This window comes from Lepidothrix coronata, unplaced genomic scaffold (assembly GCF_001604755.1).
Source record: "Lepidothrix coronata isolate B3197 unplaced genomic scaffold, Lepidothrix_coronata-1.0 Scaffold49, whole genome shotgun sequence".
In the NCBI taxonomy this organism is placed as follows: domain Eukaryota; kingdom Metazoa; phylum Chordata; class Aves; order Passeriformes; family Pipridae; genus Lepidothrix; species Lepidothrix coronata.
The window spans coordinates 2318276-2327601 of record NW_016690229.1 but is presented as its reverse complement, the minus strand read 5'-3'; positions in this window follow the sequence as shown (position 1 = coordinate 2327601).

Below are 9326 nucleotides of genomic sequence, written 5' to 3'. Positions count from 1 at the left end.
GCTCAATCCAGCTCACAGCCAACAGCACTTCAAACATTGTGGTGCTTAGACTTGTAGTTAGCAAGTTGGATGATGTAGTGTTTAAAATGTTGCAGGCAGCTGGTTTCTCCTGCTGCTCCATTAGCTGCTACCACTGAACCTTTCTTCTTTAGTACTTTTGAGATTAAGCCGTCCAAATCCAGCTTGGGTAGGTAATTAAAAAATTCATGCATTGGTTTATTCAAGGAAAACCTCAGGCTATGATGATATGAGCACAAGGTGCTTCAATTAACAGAGGCAAGTGAAAGAAATGGGAGTAATAAAGTGAAATTTTCAGATCTTTCATCTTAAGTCTTTGGCCTTTAGGTATCTTGAGATCACTCCGGAAATATTTATGTAAAATCTCTGTTGCAGTTTCCAACAATTCAACATCAAAACAAAAAAAAAATTTGTTTGATATGGAACTGACAAAATTATATCATGCCCCCAGCAACAGACTGCAAACAAAACTAAACACATCCACTTATGAGAAGCCAATTTAATGACTTATCTCTTCCTCATAGCAGCAAACAAGAACTGTAAAAAAGCACAACTAAAATACTCAGTGCTTCTATCTGAGTTTTAAAAAACCAGAGATTGAAAAACAAGTAACAACGACAAAAAATTTCCATGTTTCTACCTTATACTACACATATAAATACAAATATAGATATTTCTAACTAAATAAATTCATATCCAGAATACGAGTAAATGAACTGCAATCAATAAATTAACTAGCAAGTTAATTTCCTAAATTTCTCTTTCTTTATTTTCCCTTTTTAACATCTGCTCATCAAAAAAACCCCACCAAAATTAAATTCCAAATATTGACTTAATATATGTATAAAAGAAGGGAAATTAATATGAAAATACAAAAAGAACTATTATTAAATATTAAGATGGAAAGAAAGACGTGAAAGCAGCAGTGAAGCAATGCAGATCTCTCATCCTGCCTCTACAAAGCTGTGCAGTAGATGGCACCACAGATGGCAGAGAAAATATTCCCCCTTGGAGGCTGTCAAATTTAACCCCGTGATTTCACTAATCCTTGATAAAACAAGTATGATAGGTAATGAAGCACTTTCAGATTTGTTTGCTTTGAAAGATACCCTGCTATCAAAAAGTTCCTTTAAGATTTTCTCCTATTATAACCCATGCGTGCTCTTATCAGGACTCTTCTAGAGGGAGCTGTGCTCTGGAATACTCTGCATGACCTGTTCATGCCACTTCCAAAGACTGTCTGTAACTGCTGAAAAAAAGCCTGTCTGGATCAAAACCTGTTGCTATCAGTACATACTACACACAAAAAGAGTGATATAGAACAAAAATGTGCATTTATCTTGGTGCCAAGATTTTTAATTGCTTGTTACTGATTTTGCATGTATAAATAGCTGCCTCAGTGGAATAAATGACACGTAAACAGGTATGTGCATTTTGTAGTTTCCTTCACTGCATACCTTTTGAAAAGATTTTTCCTCTTTTCATAGGTAGTTAATATCTTACATTAAGTTTTCTTGATTGCTGGGATAAGTATTTCTCTCCAAATGATCTGTCCTTTATTCCTTTCATAGGCTAGTAGGAAAACCAGTGGGTCTGATCTGTCTATTTTCAATGAATGTCAAACAGCAGGAGAAATCAAGTTTAAAAGCCTAAAAAGGGAGACATCTGTGGAAGGTAGTGATCCAGTGCAAGCCAGAAGGATTTGGGCCAGACAGGAGTGTTAAGGAGATATTTGGAAGCTTAAAAACTACAATAAGAACAGAACAAAAAAACTCCCCACCAGCCACTTAAGAGCTTCTTAGGAGTATATCTAATGTATTCCAGAAAGCTTCAACTTCTTTCCAACACCCTTAATTGTGATCTGGACAATCCTTGGACGGGCAGACAATATGTGAGCCAAAGGATTTTACTGTGAATCAGTCAGAATGAAATAGGAGCCAGATCTATCACCTGCCACTTACACAAAAAAGTTACTGATCTTTTTCTAATGAGCAAAGCCCAGAGAAATAGGAGATGAAAAGTCATTCACTGCTAACAGCTCACAACTCCAAATGAGATATCTCCTTCCAAATAACATGGGTGGTTAAAAAGAACGACCCAAAACTAATGCATGTTTTCAGTTTACCTGGCTCCAGAGCGAGAAACACCTGCAAAATATTTATTCTGCAGTGAGCCAAATCACTGTAAGAGGAAGTGAGGTTTTGTTACTATCCTTTCTCTTGGTGTTTTATCTTTCAGCCAAAAATAAACTCTACAGGCCATTCTTAAAGGGAAAAGTAGCTTTCATCTAACCTCTGTCAATTTTCAGATCCGTATTTTCTAATGCTTTTAGAGGTAGTAATGTATTTTTGGTGGCAGGCAAGACAGGTACTTGAGACAAAGAAACACAAAGTAAATGAAATAAAATAATTCCTTTTCCCAATTCAGCACAAATGCCACGTGCACTCTAGTTCGCTGACAGTAATTAAATTAAAAATGGGCAGCACTGTACAACTGAACATTTGGACATATAATTTTTATGTGCTGAGAAGTCTGAGCTTGCCCAGTAATATCATAACCACTATTCTTCACTCCTTAACTGGTCTCACACTAAGATGGGACACTCCTCCAGACTAATAAGAAAAATTCTTATTAAAAAAAATGTGTTAAAGGCAAAATATGTCGAAACAAACAAATGGAAGACATTTGTGCTGAAACATAACTGGAAAGTAAGAATGTCTTTTATTCCATGCTCATGTGAGTGTTTGAACATAGCAGTCTTGGAAACAGCTGCACCATTTCTTCTGGCTTTCAAGAGGTAAAATGGCTTGTTTATTTTCTGTTTTCCTTTTGTTGGCAAAATCCTAGAAAGCATGAAAACACAGGTGTGATTTTGCTCTTTAAACCCCAGAATGCCACCTGCTCTATGTTAAAGATACTTGAGCCAAAATCTGTTATTTCATTTATGTGACTCCTACACCAGTGGTGTCATGGCCCCAGATTTATGCCAATAGGTAAAACTCAGGATGGACTTTAGAGCTTTGTTATTAACTATTTAATAATGCCTGGGGAAAATGAAGTCAGAGGATGACGTAGGAGTCTGACACTGAATACTGTGGGCCGTAGGAATAACAAAAACAGGTGGGGCAGTTGCTTAACATTCTACTTCATTTTTGGAAGCCTAGATGAAAATCAACCTTATGTCATCCTTTAAAGTGCATTTGGTGATTTTAATTAAGCTACTAGTGTTAATTGGTCCACACCACAAAAATGCCAGGGGCACTGTGATGTAATTTTGGATAAATGGCAACCTTTGCTTTTGAGGGTCCTAAGGCTCAGTTAAAAGTATGTCAAATTAAAAAATAGCATAGATGTCTTATCTTGGTTTGTTCTCTTTTTTTTTTCTTTCTTCTGGAGAAGAGAAAAAACATGATTTAAGTACAAATACGAATCCAGCCCAAAACATGTCTTACTGAGCTGTTGTACAAGCAGCTCTGGATGCAGTGAGATTGCTTAATTGACCTTCAGTGAAGACTCTGCGCTGCCTTTCCAGTATACATTTTTAGTCCATTCAAACATTTTTCAAAGTCTTTCTGCATCTTTATTAACCACTCTTTTCTCTGTACTCAGAGCAAACTCAAATGTGTCAGCTGGATGGCATTGCTGCAACCCATCCCCTGTACTTGGGTGTGGAGGAAGGGGTGGCATTTTGCTCCATTTTGCCTTTTTTTCACTACAGCTGGCGATGACAGCTACCAACTGCCTTGGGTTTGGCTTGATGGATCTTCTTCCAGGCAACTTTCTGGCTGCTTTCCAGAAGGTAGTGGACCAGAATAATCACAAGGATGGTGCCAGCTTTATATTATGGAGAACTTTATATTATGGAAGTTTGTATTTCTGTCCCATCTCTCCCTGGCTGATCTCGTGCGTTGTTCCCAAAGGGAGTTCAGCGCTGAATTTGGGCCTTAAAGAATTGAATAGAACAAATTTATACTATTCTCTAAAGAGAAAATCTTCTGGCAGAAATGGGAGTTTGGAGCTGTGGACTTAGGGCTTCTTTACACTGGAAAGTGAACTGGAATTGCTATTGCAGAAAAAGCTATTCTGCAACAACTTATTTGACCCGTGACTTTTCCAGGCTATGATATCCACACGGGGAGCTATTATGGATAGTTTATTCAGAAATAACTATTGTGATCACTTTTCCCACACTGCCAAATGCACAGTGTCCATGCATAGCTGCAGCAAGCAAAAAGCTTGGTTTGTTTTTTAAGGAAGAACACTTTTTGTCTGATAAATGGCATATGACAAAATGGTAAAGTAGAAAGGGAACTTTCAATCAGATCATGATGCAATTGATTAAGACCCTTTATTTAATTTACTAATATAAGATATATTATTATAATTTACTATGATTACTTACATACTAAGAACATCTCCACATCTGCAAGACTATGCCCATTACAGGATGTTGCATCAGCTTAACTAAATCTTTAAGAACCCCACCATATCTAATTAAGTCAGTGCAAAAATATTAATGAAATTACTTGCTGTAGTCTCTGATTGACGGCTCTCACATCTCAGTCATCAGCCTTTTCATAACATCACACATGTTGTTAGAAAGAAATAGGCAACAGTTCTGTGCCTCTGCAAAAGCCAGGCTATTTTTCACCTTGGCACAATAATTTAATAAACAATAAATGAACAATAAACAGCCACTTGCTAATAGCAGTAGTACCTTTTCTAGGTTAAGAATTTTTCTTCTAAGTTAAGAATTCCTGTTTGTGTCTTAGGAACAGGTGGCTGACGAGTGGGTCTAGCACTTGTTAGCAGAAAGAGTTTCTTTCTAAAAATCTGATGTAGTGTTAATTTATTATTTCAATACTTTTCTGCATGTTCTCTACTCTGGAATGTTAAAGGGTCTCCCATGCACTGCACTGGAATGCTTCCATGTTTGGATCTGCTTGTGAGGAGTTTTGAGTGCCAGGAATGCAAGATTGGGACCATAACAGGCCAAGGGGAAGAAATAAAAAATACAGAAATGGCATTGCTGAAGACACCATCATCCATCCATTAGTCCTAAGAAAAGAGTATCTAAAGCTTTCTTTATAAATTAAACTGAAGGTTATCTTTCAGCCCTTTAGTAAAGTTTGATACCTCATAAGAAGGAAAATGAACAAGCTCATCAACCAATCCAGATTCTCAGTTGATGTGGAGAGCTGGATGAGATCATATCCTCACCAAAATTATGGAATGCTAAGAAGCAAATCAGGAGAGCCAAATCCTAACTCTCATTTTAACGACAGGGTGCCTCGTGTTAGTCATGTACTATAAGCAATTAATAGGTGTTGCTGAACAGCTGCTCTTACACTATATTGGCTCTTCCCTCCTAAAGATTCAAGCAGGAGAGAACTGCTCCTTTAAGTTTTAAATTAATTGGTTTCCTAGATATTTCAGCCATATTGTGACAGCCAATACATCAAAATCCTCAATTCCTATAGAACATGCTTATCCTATAAAGACTACATTTGCTGAAATGTTTATTGACTTCCAGAAAATTGGGTTTGCCAAACCTTATATTGTAACATTTGAGGAGAGTTGTAAGAAAAACAAAATGTTGCCTCTTGGAAACTTCAAAAATATTTTCGATTTTTAATAGATTTTCAAGTACTCTTGATTATAAATCTAAAATAGATATCAATATATTTACAAATATGTATTTTAAATGTTCTGACAGAGAAAGGCAAAACTTTATGTAAAGCCATTTTCTGCCAACAAACAAACAAAAAAGTTGCCAAAGGAAAATACATACTCAGCTTCACAGAAACATATTAGCAATGAAATAATTTGCATAATTAAAAGGAGGAAGACAATGACACAACATCAGTTGTCTGGAAGAACCCAAATCCCTACAGATTTGTGTATGTTTGGGATTACTGACACACTCTGAAACACAGGCAGTTCTGGCCTGGCATTTGGAAGTAATTCTAACGGTTCCAAGTGCTGTGCTGATGGTGTTTTCTGGGAATTGTGGCTCTACCCATAGGAACTGATGTGAATCAGATTGTCCACTCAATGAATGGTCACAAAAACAATTTTGTGTAATCTCCCTGGGGTGAACAAGGCTGTGGCAAAAGGATTCCCAGGGAGTCCTGGCTGAAAAGAAATAAGGTTTCATTCTGGTGAAGCAATCAGATTATTACCTAAACCCTTTCATGTCACCGTTACACTGGAAGGACCAAAAGAGTGGACAGTAGGAAGATAATGATAACTAGAAGCTGGAAGGCCAAATGACATCTCTCAGGCTAGAACTGAAAGGAACAGTACTAAGAAAGGCCAAAATAGGAGAATTCAGTTACACAAACAGGTGTAATTATAGAATAAAACATTGTATTTTTTTTCTCTTGGAATGTATTTTGGAAAACCAGAGCATAGCCTTCAAATTCAGAGACTGGAGAAAGATGACTGACCAGAAGGTTTTCATAACACTCTGCTCCCATCTTTTCATTTCAGTGGTGTGCATGTCTCAGGAACCTATTTCATTTTCATATTGTACTTATTCTCCTTGTGCAGAGGGATAAACAACACCACACAAACAAAGGAGGTCACTGTATTCCTGTCAGAGGGATTTAATCACTGCTAATGTAGAATTAAAAGAAAAAAAAGTCATTTACAAGATGCAAAAGCCATTATTTATAGATATTTAAACTGATTTCCAGTCCTAGTGGAAAACTTCTCATTTCATAAAGTCTATAGTGCCTGCTTTACAAGAGAGATTCTTGCAGAATATACAGTCATCATCCTCATTTATACTAATTTTGTACTAATATGGGGTAACAATAAGAGAGCCTTTCATTTTTTTTCAGTCTTCTGTTGAAAAATTAAACCAAAAGCAAACTTTTACTCTGAAATTATAAGTTTCAGTGTTTTACAGGACACACTTGTAATAAACATTTTAAATTATATACTGAGGTCAGTGATGCTAAAACACTGTAATAAAAATACATGCTGCTGAGTGTTTGAGAAATTATGAAACAACTGTTTTCAAGTTTTCATAGTTGTAAAATCCCCCAGTGGACTCAATATTTGAGAGGCATTTCTGTGCAGCACAAATCCATTTTTTAATCATTACTTTCAAAAAGGAAAACCTGTAAGTTTTGCCAACTGACCTCCTAGGTAGAGCCTTGCCCATAAATGCAGTGAGGCAGATTGGTGCTAACGATATGTAAAGTTCATCTTCGTACTCCATTCATTCTCACTTCATTACTGGCAAGATTAGTAATAGCCAATTTGCATTGATTTATACCAGCTATTTACAGTCCCCAGGGCACAGAAGTTATTCATCCATGAAAAAAACCCATCATACTCTCCTTTTTTCTACTCATGTCTCTATCTATGTGGTAATAGAGGGATGGAATTTCTGTCTCTGGTGTGTCCTGCACAGAAATCAATGTCTCTAAAGCCAAATGCAGCAGAAAAATATGGCTTTGCTAATGGGAGACCTAAAGATTACTATGAGGAAAAGGCTGAAGTTCCTAAACCCTTTCTTACACGGATTTACATCTCTGATTTACACAGATTTTACATCTTTGTGTATCAAGCACAATTTGGCAAGGAAAAGGGCAGTGGTGGAGCAATGCAGGGACTCTTTGGTGAAACTGGGCATATTCCAATAGATGGGGCTGGTTCTGCTGTGCCCAGTTCTGGCTCCCCCAATTCGGGAGCAGTGTGGGGAATCAACAGGAGGTTCAGCAGAGGGGTACTGAGATGCTCTGGGTCAAGAGCACAAGACCCAAAGGGAGAGACTGAAGGTGCTGGGCTTGCTTAGTCTGGCAAAAAAGAGGCCAGAGACTGATCTCTGCCTGAAGAGCAGTCACAGAGATGACAGCCAAGTTCTTCTGGGTAGGTAGTGTCATAACACAGAACAAGGAGCAATGGCCATAAATCACAGCGTGGGAGGTTCAGCTGAAAGTTAGGAAAAAATGTTACTCATTTTTCAGGCATTCTTTGAAAAACAAAAACAAGAAACCCTCAACAACTACGAAAACAACACCCAAGTAGGAGTACAGTTGAAAAACTTAATAGAAAATAAAAAATTGCCCTCCTCTGGTTTCTTACTGTTTCAGATATTTCCCACCTTCAATATTACACAAGTTACACATTTTATCACACAAGTATGTTACATACATACGGTACCTATTTTTGTTTAAGATCCTTTACACGCAATTAGTATTTGACAGAATGCCATTTTTTGGTGAGGAATGAATTCTTTTTGCACAAGCAAACCCCAGAAGCGTTTAATTTGCAATGGAATATTGACTATCATCTCCCTGAATCAAAAATTAGCTTTTTATAATGAATTTATTGATTTGTTTGAGCACCATTGCATCACTGTGTCCAATGAGATTAAAAAAAAAAGTTGGTAAGACAATCTATTGAAAGGAAACTGCAACAATCCTTTGGCCCAAATGCCATGAGCATGCTAATTAACTAGCAGGAGTTACTTGAATAATCAAGACAGGTTTTTTCTTGTATTTATTACATGCCCTTTCAGGTATTTGTTACATCAGCTGTGGTATTTATCTAAGCATTGGTTTAGAACACCACATAGTTGCCTGTGTGTGAGAGGAAAGGGGTTAATTTTGATCACTTAAACCACAGATATTTAAGGCACTTTGTGACACCAACAAGTTTTCACCTTTCCCTCGGGATTTTAAATCCACTAGCACTTCTCAGATGGCTTATACCAATTTTAGGGCTTCCCAAACACGCTTCCAACCATTCAGCTGCTCAGTACCCACTGAGAAAATTAGTTTCCTTTCCTTTGCAACTTTTCAGTTTCCACAGACCAGTGGTTAATATTTTCAATACAGACTCTCTATTCAAGAAACAAAATGTTTACAACATGGGTGACATAATTATCCCTACAATGTTAAAACCCAAGCAACGAACTCGCCTACAGGCAAACTAAGGCTTTCTGACTACTTGATTGCTGTCTTTACAGAGAATTTGCAATGGTAAAGATAATGTCTGGAGGTATATAAATATTGATTTGTGCTTTATCAGATTTACTAGTGTTTGAAACCTTTTTTTTTGAAAGCCAGTCCTGAGAGTTCACTGCTGCTGTACTGAATCCATCAGTTTGGATCATACTTAATAATGTCTCTGTGCTTCAACATACTGCTGCAAGGACTCATGAATCCCCACATCCCCACATAAATTTTCTTGATGGGAAAAGCTTTTGTATGAATTTTTTAGAGCAGTTGGCAACAAAATATAAGAAACATCTACCATCCTTCCCTGGATTGGATTAAGAGATGGAAAAGTAG